The sequence below is a fragment of the Dama dama genome, chromosome 5 (assembly GCF_033118175.1).
Source record: "Dama dama isolate Ldn47 chromosome 5, ASM3311817v1, whole genome shotgun sequence".
NCBI classification, from domain to species: Eukaryota; Metazoa; Chordata; class Mammalia; order Artiodactyla; family Cervidae; genus Dama; species Dama dama.
In genome coordinates, this window is record NC_083685.1 from 42281010 (window position 1) to 42294789 (window position 13780).

Below are 13780 nucleotides of genomic sequence, written 5' to 3' on the forward strand. Positions count from 1 at the left end.
TAGGTCTGACCTCCTCTCCACAGAGCTGTGGTTAGTTCTAAAGCTTGGTGCCATCTCAGTGCAAACAGTGTGAGATGCAATTCAATGACTCCTATGCACACATCACTGGGGTGGGTTGTCAGAGGCACAGAAGAAGTATATGTTGGTTTCTGTCAGAGTTGTGGCCAGCAGCCACAGGTTCTTAATTGGGTTTAGTTTGAAAATAAATGCCTCACTGGACGGTGACACTTATCAACTCTTTTTTTTTGTTTGTTTTTTGAAGAAAATTGTGGCTTTGTGTAGGCTGATGTGTAACTTTAATAATCTTATCCTTAGTCCCAAGTACTGTGCTAATTTGTTCCTAGTTTTCTTCATCTTTTATTGTATTTATATAGCAGCAGCTGGTGAATGACTGTATCATTAGATAATACCCATATTTTGAGAGGTTAAATTTCCTAGAAACCAGTTTCTAGTTTTTGTGTGTCCTTGCTTGTGCCCTTTGAAGAGACTGAAAAAGAATGTTCTACAAAATCCTGTCTTGCTCTCCGGTGATGAGGTCAGACAGACCTCCGCATGAGGCTGAGTAAAGCTGCCATACAACTGTGGGGTGGCTTTGGAAAATTTCAGACATGTGGGACTTGCTTAGTCACCACCACAGCTCAATCCCATGGCTCCTGTCACCGCTTCGGTGAGTTGGTAGTACAATAGAGATGTCACTGTGGTGGGGCCCGGAATGAGGGCAGTCATAGGGCAGTTTCACTGGTAAAATGAAAAATAAGTTATTTCTAGTCATTTCTTATTAGAAGGAATTTCTGAATGGAAAATTCTCCTCCACTAAATAGGATTTTATCTATATAAAACTTTGTTGCTTATGACTATCAGGGTCAATTCCCATTGGCACCTGAGAGCTAGAAAATGACCTCTGTCATCACAATAGAAAGAAGTGTTTGTTCTTAAATTGGTCAAAAGCCAAGTCGTTAATTGCCTCTAAAGGTACAAAGCGAAAAAAGAATTAAGAGTTTTAATTGCCACAGAAATTCCAGATAGAAAATTTTACATTCAGTTGCACCTGAGGTAGCAGAAAACTCCAAGGGACTAAGTCCAGTGGCCAAACCAGAATTTGGTTTATATAAGTTTCCCTAGAAGTGGGTCGCTGGGATTTGTACATATATTTGTTATATAGAGGTTTTTTTTCTCAGTATAGCTTCAGGTAGATTATAATTAAACGTACATAAACATGTGTATGTTACCTATATATTCAGTCTGATGTATTAACCATAAGATACCAAATTATTAAAATTATTTTCAAAGCCACAAACTATGTGAGGGTAAAGATATTATCATGTAAAATGCAAAAATGCTTTCCAACTATGCTGCTATTTTATGCCAACTGAATGCAGAATTTAACTTAAAACCATAAATTTGTGTATTAAAATGAAATGAAAAAATGTTGACCAGCTATATAAAAAGGGCAGCTATCACTGCCCACGATTTTATTTATAGTCTTAATGTTAAAAAGCCAGGGTTTTCCCCCCACACTATAAAGCACTGATAATATTTTCAATCAATTCCTACCTACTGGAGTATAATGTAAATTCTTGTATGTGCTTTAGAAATCATTCTTTGGATTGGTATTCATAGAATGAGAAAGGAATTACTTGATGTATTCCATGTGTTTTTATTGAAGCCAAGATTAAAAAAAATAATAATAAGGAGTAGGTAAGTGCAGAGTCACCTCAGATTTTGGTTAGAGGAGGCAGAAGAGAGTGAAGGGTGACATGATGGTGGCTGTGGTGGAAGCCATCACTGCGCATAGTGGCCACAGGTGGCTTCATGGGATGACACTCAGAGGTTGTCTTTGATTTTAGTTTATATATTAAAGAAAATCTCACAGTGTTTCACACAAATAGCTTGACAACTTATATTTCACAGTACAGTGTGTGCAAAACAACACCATTCCTGGGACATGTTGACTTCACGTTGAAATTCTGGGAAAGGAGGTGACACTGGGAAAGGAGGTGACACTGTGGAAGGCAGCCTTCCCCACGCCTGTAAATGCTGTGGTTATAGAAAAGAGATCAAGTCCTTTGGTTTTCTCATCTAAGACTATAAATTAATTCATTAATTTATTCAACAAAAGAGTACCCATAATTCTGTAAGAGTCTGGGAAATAGTTTTTTTTTTTTTTTTCTGACCTGTGCAGTTGGTGGGATCTCTGTTCCCCAACCAAGGATTGAACCTAGGCCACAGCAGTGAAAGTCCTAACTACTAGGCAATGAGGAAACTCCCAGAAAATAGTCTTTTATGAGTTGTGATGTGCAACAGTTAGTAGTAATTGTGGAATTGACAGAGGAACCTGAATTACCAATCAACATAAAGGAGTCAGGAGTAGTTCAGAGCTCTCTCTGCAGCATGCTGTGTAACCTGGCTGTATAGAAATTGGGCATGCATTTTGCTATCTGGACAGTTGCTACTGCTCAAATTGACGCTGTGTACCTTAGAGGTTGAATAAGCACAAAATTCCATCAGTAAAACCTAAGTCTTCAAAGATATAGGCAAAATGGGATTTTTTTTTTGTAAAGGACTTGAGTCAGGAAGGACCACAAGATACTCACCTTAAGCATCATCACATTACATGATCAAGAAGAAGGTGAGTTTACGATTCCGAAGTCCGGAATCAGCATAATCTATATAAATAGACCTGGTCTGAGAGGAGCAGCTGTTTCTCTGTGATTCATTTAAGATGCCTTACAAAACCAGAAGCTCTGTAACTTGAGCTTGAAGATATAGGAAACTAGAGCTTGAAGATCTAAGAAAATTAACTACAAATGGAGCAACCTTTAATAGTATAGCCCTATGAGTTACTGTACAAAGAAAGTTTGCGTTTTCATCCTCATCTGGGTATGTTTCTATTGAAATACAAATGCAATGTACAACATTTTGCAAAACCCAAAGAACTCTTAAAATGGGTACTTATGCTTGTCATAACTAGGTAGGGTGGGATGGAGTTCTTCTAAGAATGAAGACATTTATATGCAAAACCAGATTGATATAAACCGTTATCATAAAAGGAGTGAAAGAAATGTCATGAGTGAATGCCCTGTGGCTGAAGTACAATTTGAATCAGCAAAAGGCTACTATGTAGGAAATGATCTGACTGGTAGGCTGGTCTATTGTGAACAGACCCTGATTGACTAGACTTTTGTACTCTTTAACACACTTATAAGTAGTAGAAGTAGAAAAATTTCAATTGCTATAGTCATAACTAGAGAGGTAATACTGTTATTTTCTGAATATGTTAAAACCAATGTAAAATAGTAGCATTGTTTCATTGCTGAATGCCCCTAAATCATCTGCTTATTTCTATTATGAATGATTTAGATACAATTCCATTGCATTGTAGGAAACAGCTCAGATAAACTCTTGGAATGTCTCCAAGTCTATAATTCCCTTGTGAAAAGTACATATAAGAGGAAAAAAAATTTTTTGCGTGCGTGTTTTGCCTAAGATTGTCTCTGCTCAGTTACTCCATTTTCCTCTTCCTTCCATTTTCCAAGATATTGAACCACTGAATATATAACAGAAAATATGCTTAAAACTCTTTCCTAACATTCCCCCCACCTAAGAGCTGTGAGCTGTGGTGAAAAGAATGGAATAGATGAGCAAGCATGTGTTTTCACTGCAAACATTATTTTTATTGTAAATAAGTAATACGATGCATATATTTGTGTGTTAGTCATATCTGATTATTTGTGACCTCGTGGACTGTCGCCCACCAGGCTCCTCTGCCATATGGGATTTCCCAGGCAAGAATACTGGAGTGGATTGCAATTTCCTTCTTCAGGGATCTTCTCAACTCAGGGATCAAACCCACAACTCTTACATTGGCAGGTGGATTCTTTACCTGTCTGAGCCAAGAAGGAAGTATAAATGCTGTAGTGATTATTCATTTCAGAACATTAGTGGGTTTACAGAAGCCTTTTTTGTTACATGTTTTCGCATCCAACCGAACACTGAAAATATAATTACAATAAAATGGAGAGTCCTCAAGAATTTTTGACTTTAGAAAGGAATTTTCAAACTTGTTACAGGAAGGATTAGGGTGTTAGATGTGGAGGATTCTCCTTGAGGTTAATTTTTCCTATTTTTTTCCTGAGGAGAATATCAGTAGGAGATGCAACAGGAATATTTTAGGATGTTCTAGATGATATTATGTCTGTTTCCACAAAAATTACATGCCTACATTTAATTATGTAACCCTTAAATAGGGGAAATTATAATTCTATTCATTTGAGAATGTATAATCTTTTTCAAACACATTTAGATATAAGCCATATGTTAAATTGAGTAAATCAGGTGTTGAAATAATGTGCTTTACTTTTGAATACATTACCCCAGTATTTTTAAAATTATGAAAAGTCAGTAGCAGCCTGAGTATAAGTATATCAGAATAAATTATCAGGCTCTTAGCTCTCCTGGAAAAGGATATTGTTTTGACAGTTGAAATTTGGCAGTTGGTAACCTGGTAGATGGTGGTGGATAATGAGAAGATACCTGTGGTTTGAGAGCAAGGACCTTGCTTTCAACTGTCAGTGTTATCTGTCCTTGTATCCATTGGCACCAGTGCTGGCCAGTAGACATGGGACATGGGTTGTCCAGTTTTCTTGTTCATGCCACCCGTAACTCTAGTAGCATAGTCATCTCTCTTTGGAAAGGATTATCCATCGAAGATTATTGGCAGCAATTTTAATCTGCACCCTCTCTTCTTCTGTCACAATGTTCATTCATTCATTCATACATTGAGAAATACTTTTGGTGTGCCAGGAGCTATGCTAGATGACGAGATATAATGGTGAGCAAATGCAGCCACAATGAAAAATAATCATGCAATGAATGTACAAAGTAAGATAGGTACTGTAGGCAGGGATTAGGGTCATGAGGGAGAGGACTCTGAACCCAGATGCGGACTTAGATAAGTCTGCCCTAAAGAAGTTGGGCTTGAGTAAGACCTAAAGCTGTGCCAGTAAATTTGTGCCACAAACTGTGTGATTATTTAGAGGAGCTCAAATTAAAGCACTTTTAAAATTTGGTTTCTCCAGGGCACTCAAAGCTGGTGCACTGGGACAACCCCGAGGGATGGGACGGGGAGGGCGGTGGGAGGGGGCTTCAGGATGGGGGACACATGTATACCCATGGCTGATTCATGTCAATGTATGGCAAAAACCACTGTAATATTGTAAAGTAACTAGCCTCCAATTAAAATAAATTAATTAATTTTAAAAATAAAATTCAGTTTCTCAATCTCACAATCCACATTCAATGTTTAGCATTGGTCCCAGAGGATTTAACTTTAATACCTGCTGGAGTGGTGGTTATCTCAAAGGTTAGGTGTCAAGAATTCCACAGATTAGGGTAAAGGATTCCACATGAGGTATTAGGAAGCTCAGAGACTTGGTGTTAATGCAGTCTCAGTGAATGGAGTATTGGCAATCCTGTATACGTGGCATGTATCACTTGCTGGTCAGGTAAAGATATGCATCTCCTAGAGACATGTGTGTGTATATATATATGTGTGTGTATTTGTATATATATGTGTGTATAGTGGTGTGACATTATTAGAACTCATGGAATTAGAATTTACTCTGGGTCATTACATACAAGCTTCTCAACCTTTTTAAGTCAACAGCATATCCTCATAAGTCTCTAATTGTAGATCAGAGAGGATCTTAAATCAAATATAATCATTGAGCCTGAAATTCAAGAACTCTAGTTGCAGCACACCCTCAATTTTTAAATTGTGAAAAGTTGTAGGAGCTGCAAGTTATGTGCTATTTGTAATTTACTTCTGACAAAGCAAAGCTGGAGGTTTTGTCACAGATTAACAAACTCAAATTATTGAGATTATTATTTTAATTATGTGACATTGTCTTTCCCACTGACAAAAGCAATCAAAATGACTAAAATTAAATCAGTTACAATGAATAGATTCCCAAAGATTATGTGTTGTTGAAAAACAGCATGCACTTATTAAATTTCTTACATGTTACTCCAAAAGTGTTAGTGAGGTAAATACCCTCCTCCTATGGATTTCAGAATGTGGCTAGAAGTAGATGTAATTCTGGAGATAATTTCATCAACCCTCTCACTCTCTAGATCAGGAAACTGACATTTAGGTCAGGTGCACTGACCATTTTCAGTGACTTTAACCTATATGGATAAAAATGTCAGCAAGACTTTGATAGTAACAAGAACTAGATTGAATGACAATAATACTGTAAGCATTAAGTCTCTAATATTACAGAATTACAGAGTTTTAGACTTTCGATGACTATAACAGTGCCTGGTCCAGTGTTGGAATCACCTTGACAACAGCCTTGTAGGTGGTCACCTGCTGCTACTTAAATACTTACCCCGACAGGAAGTTGGAAAGCAGCCCATTCTATTATGTGGTAGCTTTTCATATTGGAAAGTCTTTACATTGAGTTGGTATTGTTATCCCTATGAATTTCTACCCATGGGCTCTGCCCTCTGGAGCCAAGATCTGCAAAGTGTTTGCTGACAGCAATTATGTTGCTCTAATTTTCTTCTTTTTCCAGGAAACACATCTCTAGTTCTGAGTTATATGTCATATGTGGGGCAAAGGTCAAGTGAAAGAAAGAAAATAGTGTGCTATGGCTTATTATTAGAACTCAAGGAGTTGGAATTTATCCTGGGTCACCAATGTAAGCTTCTCAACCTTTTTGAGTCAACAGTATGTCCTCATTAGTCCCTAATCGTAGATTAGAAGATCTTATATCAAATATAATCATTGAGCTTTGTAATTCAATAACTCTAGTTGCAGCACATCTTTAATTTTTAGTTTTTGAAAAGACTAGCCATACTGAAAGAAATCAAAAGCCATGAATTGTAACATGAGTGGGAGATTCAGTGAAAGAGGTGAGACCTTTTGCTTATAAAGACTGTGGTCTGAGACACCTAGATTAATATCAGAATCTGTAGACTTTATATTGCTCTAAAATGCAATAAAATTTTACTCAATATTATAGCTTTGTTATAAAAAATAAAATTCTTAAAAGTTATTTAACTCCATCCTTAAAAGAAAATGTCTCTTCACATCTCTTCCAGTATTAGTTAAAATTCCAGGAAACAACTGATATGCTAGGATATTCTTAGCTACGATTTAAATTAGATTTGGGAAAGTTGTACCATTTCCAAGTGGTTTGCGGACTATAAAAATATAAGTTTACTTGATTTTTAATTTAAATTTAAATCCTAGAAGGCTCTCTTCTCTTTATTCTCTAGAAAACCTAGTACATGAATGGTGCTTATTTAAGTATCTACTAATATAATTATCTTCATGAATTCAAAGTACAAAATTACAGATTTTCTAAATACAGGGGCAAATGAATACATACATTTATCTGGCAAATCTAGCTACACAGATGCTGATCAGTTCAAAAACTGATGTACCTACAGACAGAAGTATTTTTAACAGTCTAAGAAACCAAAGACAAATAGACTTAAAATGGAATTTTGTTACAAATTGCTTTGTGTCTGGTGGGATTTTTGATTTCTGACCATAACTAGATTTGGCTTTATGTAAATTTGCAGTTTAAAGGCCTCAATATGTATAGGCCTATAGCCATTTATTCATTTACCCATTACACATCATGTTACCTAGTGAAAACTGGTGTAAAGTGGATTGTATTTACTAAATTGCCCATGGGAAAGAGTAGGTCCAGTGAAAATATTTTTGCTAAGTGTTTTCTATTTATTTGCTAGGATGATAGCAGTGTTAAGCTTGGAGGATGTGTGCATATGCATGTTAAAATTAAATTTGGTGCTTAGATTGTTGTTTTATATAATGATTATTCTGTTTATTTAGAATCCTCTACATCCTAGGTATCTTGCCAAATGTTAGAGGGTATGTAAAAACGAATAAGATAGTTCCCGCTCCACAATGTGACTGGTGAAACTAATGCTCAAAGAACTAGTAATATACATGCTATCTTATAGGATGTACAAAATGTTGTTGTAATATAACATAGCATATTGTGACATAGGAGAAAATTTCAAATAAGTTCCAGGTTGAGTGGAAGGCTTTGAAGCTATATAAGGATCCTCCTGCAATGCAGGAGACCTGGGTTTGATCTTTGGGTCTGGAGGATCCCTGGAGAAGTGAATGTCTGCCCACTCCAGTATTCTTGCCTGGAGAATTCCATAGACAGAGGAGCCTGGTGGGCTACAGTCCATGGGGTCGCAAGGAGTCGGACACAACTGAGTGACTAACACTTTCACTTCACTTTTTCATGCTGAACCATACAGAAAATTTTTTAAAGTGTAAAATGAAATTAGCCAACTCTCTCAAAATCTTTTGTTTTCCACATGTTTCTTCTTTTAAATAAAATATATTGTTTATTTCTTCCTAGCTTTCTGAGCATCTTACTTTTGTTTTAAAGCTTTCCATAAGCTTTTTCAGGGAACTTTCTTGGAGGAAAGAAAATTTTGAGCTGGGGCTTGAGGAAATGAAGATTTTCTGAGCAGGAAGGAGCACAAAAATACTCCAGGTATAGGGACTAGTTTGTGCAAGGCAGGAAGCTGGGATCTGAATTTGGGGATTGGGAAACACTGAGCTGCTTACTGGGGTGTGAGAAGGGAAATGGGAGCAGATGCAGCTAGGAAAGACATTGAAGCCAGGCTATTAAGCATCTAATGTACATCCTCGGGAAGCAGAGAAACAGCAGAGGTGGGTTTTTTTTGTTTTGTTTTGTTTTTGGTAATTTATTGGCTGTGCTGGGTCTTCATAGCTGTGCAGGCCTTTCCCTAGTTGTGGAGAGTGGGAGCTATTTTCTAGTTGTGATGCGCTGGCTTCTCATTGCGGCGGCTTCTCTTATTGCAGAGCACAGGCTCCAGGGCGCTTGGGCTTCAGTAGCTGCAGTTCCTGGGCTCTAGAGCAGAGGGTCAATAGTTGTGCTGCACAGGTTAGTTGCTCTGTGGCATGTGGGATCTTCCCAGATCAGGAATTTAATCCTGGTCTTCTGCATTGGCAGGTGGATTCTTTACCACTGAGCCACCAGGGAAGCTCCAAAAGGTTTTAAAACTCTTAATTGTTTGTAAATAACCTCAGATTTACAGAAAAGCTGTGAGTATTAATAATATAAGGAACACATATATATATATATATATATATATTCTTTACTCAGATTCACTTATTATTAATATTTTATCCCATTTGCTTTTTTATTTGATCTCTCTCTCCTTATTATAATACATATATGCATAAGCTTTCCTGTACCACTCAAGAGTAAGTGAAATCATGATCCTCTTCTCCTAAATACCTTGGTGTGTTTTTCATAGAAATAGGGATGTCCTCTTCATAACCACACAATAGTTACCAGCTTTAGTAAATTGAACACTGATATAATACTTTTTAATCTAACTTGGAATTCATGTGCCAGTTTTGTCTACTGAAACAACATGTTTTAATAGCATTTTGTCCCTTCCAGGACAAGATCCAGTCTAAGATAAAGAATCACATTTAGTTATTATATCCTTTTACTCTTTTATTTTTTTTCCAATTAAAAATAAGTTTATAAAAACTTAAAGAGGCAAAATGTACCTAAATCAAAAGACTATAAAGACTTAAATCCTACTGCCCACCCTATCTTGTCTTTTTTGACCTGAGTACTCATGTTTTACTAATTCTCTGTCTGAACTACTTTTCTAATCTAAAGAGTATATTTAACAATTATCATTTAAAATAACTGTACCTGAGGTTCCAGATGAACCCCCTCAGGTGTTTTTACTCCTTTGCCAAAACTGAACTGAGAGCTCCAGTCAAGGAGTTCTTTAAACCTAAGAAAGTGAAAAGTGGAAGTGAAGTCACTCAGTTGTGTCCGACTCTTCGTGACCCCATGGACTGTAGCCTACCAGGCTCCTCTGTCCATGGGATTTTCCAGGCAAGAGTACTGGAGTGGGTTGCCATTTCCTTCTCTACCTTCTACTCTTTTAATCTAGAACACTCTATAGCCTTTCTTTGACTTTTATAACATTAATAGTTTTGAATATTATAGCCTTTTTTTTTTTTTTTAATAGAACTATCCTTTTTCGGTGCTGGAGAATTTATTTAGGGTGTTACATAATCAGATATGAATTTTAGAAAATGTCATTCAAGAGGCAGTGTTAAAGATGGACCAGAAGGCAAGGGCTATGGATATGGCAGTGAAATAGGGCTTCCCAGGTAGCACTTCCCTGGTGACTAAACGGTAAGGAATCCACCTGCAGCGGGAGACCTGGGTTTGATTCCTGGGTTGGGAAGATCGCCTGGAGGAGGGCATGGCTACCCACTCTACTATTCTTGCCTGGAGAAATCCCCATGGACAGAGGAGCCTGGAGGGCGACAGTCCTTGGGGTCGCAGAGTCGGACACGACTGAGTGACTAAGCACAGCACAGGTAGCGCTAGTGGTAAAGAATCCACCTTCCAGTGCAGAAAACTCAAGAGATGCAGCTTTGATCCCTGGATCGGAAAGATCACCTGGAGAAGGAAATGGCAACCCACTCCAATATTCTTGCCTGGAAAATCCCGTGGACAGAGGAGCCCGGTGGGCTACAGTCCATAGGGTCACAAAGAGTCTGACCCAACTGTGCGCACACACACACACAGACTATTTTTTGGCCAGTATTCCCTTATGGGTAGGCAGAGATCAGGGTCAGAGCCTGACCAGTATCCCTGAAAGTTGGCACAGGCATAGGAATGGAGAGAAAGCAATTCAAAATGTTGGAGTCCTGGGTTATGCTGCTTCAGAAAGAAAAGAATAGTCTGAAACTCCAGGTCCATGGGAGTTGGTGGAGAAACAAGACCAAGATCTAATACAGTGGGCTTGGATTTTAGATTGTAGCATAAGGCAGATCACATAATGTGAGAATCCTTCTGAAAAAAATAGCATTAAATGCATAGTTGAGCTTACAGTATGAAAAGTAAATCCCCAATAAATAAAAATTAAGATTGAAGAAAAATCAAAAAGTTAGGCATGAACTGAATTCTAGCAAACTTTAAAGGAGATTTCTGGTGGATGCAGGAAGTTAAGCCTTGAGTGCCAGTGAAGCAGGGGATGGAATAAGGGTCAATACATAAAGCAAAGGTCATTGAGGGCTATGCCTGCCATAGAAGAAAACAAAAATAAAAACAAAACAACTATGGACACTGTGAAGTGATAAGGAAGCTTTCCTGTCTTGGCCTGGGCTTTGGATAGAGGGGAAAAAAATTTCTCATGTAGGTTTGGATTTTAATTTATACTGCTTGAATTATGTAAAAAAATTTTCAGCCTAGAAATCCACATAAGCCAGAGATAACACAGATTTGCCCAGTAGAAACAGATGAAAACCTTCTTTGGAGAAACATAAGTTCAATATAATCTAGCAAAGATTCCTACAGATAAAGCCTTGCTGAAGATGAATCCAATCAAAAACTATAAAGCATATGTGGAAGAAGAGGGACTCCACTGTAAGAATCCACAGAGACAATAAGACAGCAGAGTTAAATTCCCGGAGATTTGAGATAATAGAACTACTGACTTAAGATTATAAAATAAACATTTAAAAATGGCTAAAGATATAAAGGATTAATCAAACCATAAGAAAAGAACAAGATGCTTGAGGGGTAATACAATTTTGAAAAAATGAACAAGATAAAACTTCTAGAAACACAAAATATAGTTATTTAATTTAAAAATTCAGTTAAATAGAAAATTGGCTACAATAGAAGGAAAATTTGTAAATTGGGAAATAGAAAAAAGATATTTAAAAGAGTAAGAGATATGGAGGAATGAGAAGAATTATCTGGAATACCAGAAAGAGAGAGTAGAGATCATCATAGAGATACAATATTCAAAGAAATAAGAGCTAAGAATTTTCCAGAATAGATGAAATATATGAATCAACAGATTCTGAAGGCACAAGGGGACCCAAATGAAAATAAATATACACTTAGACACATTGTTGGGGAACTACAAGAAAAAATAATCAAAGGAGAGAAAATATATTAAAAGTAATTTAAAGAAATTTAAAGTAATTAAAAGAAAAAAGACATTATGTTTTTAAACTTTTATTGAAATACAGTTGATTTACAATGTTGTTTTAGTTTCGGGTATACAGCAACGTGTATGTATATATATATATTTATGTGTGTGTGTATGTGTATATATATATATCAGTTCAGTTTAGTTGCTCAGTTGCATCTGACTCTTTGTGACCCCATGAACCGCAGCATGCCAGGCCTCCCTGTCCCTCACCAACTCCCATATATATATGCACACACACACATATGTATATATGTATATATATTTAAGATTCTTTTCCATTATAAGTTATGATAAAATACTGAGTATAGATAAGGCATAGTCTTTAAATATTAGCAACTGATTGATAGCAACAATAGAAGCCAAAAGACAACAGAATAATATTTTCACAATGCTAAGATAAAATAACTGTGAACTAGAGTCATACACTGATAATCACTAAAGAACATGAGGGGCGTAAGAAACATTTCTGGACATATAAGCACTCATACATAGAGTTATATTTTATTTATTTTTGTGGCCACACCATACAGCTTGCAAAATCCTAGTTCTCTGATCAGGTGCTGAACCTGTGCCTCCTCCAGTGGAAGCACAGAGCCTTAACCACTGGACCACCAGGGAATTCCCTGCAACCAACTCTTAATAAAAGAATTTATAAAGGATGTACTTCAGGAAGAGAAAATTTTTACGCAGAAAGTTTAAGTGTAAGAAAGAATGATGGACAAACAAGTTGTTAAACATGTAACTGAATAAATATATAATTGAATAAATCACAAAATTATAATGTCTGATGTCATGTTAATAAAAAGAACAAAAATTTGGACACCAATTACATGTAAAATGGAGAGATGATCAAAGGGATGTTAAAGGGATCTAAGATTCATGTGTTTAAAATTAGAGCAATTGATTAATTTTAATTTGAATATAAATGTTTTTAAAACTTAAACATTAAAAGGGTAGTTATAAGGTATATATACTGTCCAAAATATTAGTGAAAGGAAATAGGAATAAATTGTGATTGATCCAAGAGAAGGCTAGAATTTTTTTTAAAAGAAAAACAGCAACAACAGCAAAAAGAAAGGTAAGCACAAGATGTAAATTAAGACAAGGGAAATAACTAAATATATCAAAATTATAATACATACAAGTGGACTAAATATTCCAGCTTAAAGATTAAGATTCTCAATTGGATTGAGAAAAAAATAATCATCTTTACCATCTTTATAAGTAACATACCTAAAATTTAAGAGCATCTTTGAAGTACAAGGGTTAAAAATAAAATCAACAAATTTGACAGCTGTATTCTCAAAAATAATATCAAACAAAATATTTTTTAAGGAATGAAGTATCATAAGGGATTAAATAATGAAAGGAACAATTCCCAGGACAATATAATAACAATTTCTAATTTAAATAGGGCTAATAACATAGCTTTAAATTATATAACAAAATTTGACAGAATTGTATTGGGAGAGATAGGTGTAGGAGGAAGTTAAATTTGAAATGAGTACCTGTGAAACCTCCAATTAGAGATCTTGAGGGGAGTCAGATATAACTGGTCTGTATCTCTAGAGAGAGGTTAGATTTTAAGTCTAAACATTTGAAAGTAGAAGACTGTATTACTCCAAGTTCAATAGATTCTGAGCTTCTTGAGGAGGATAATTATATATTTAACTTTGTAAGGCCCTTGTGCTATCACAGTGTCATATACAAGTGCTCAATA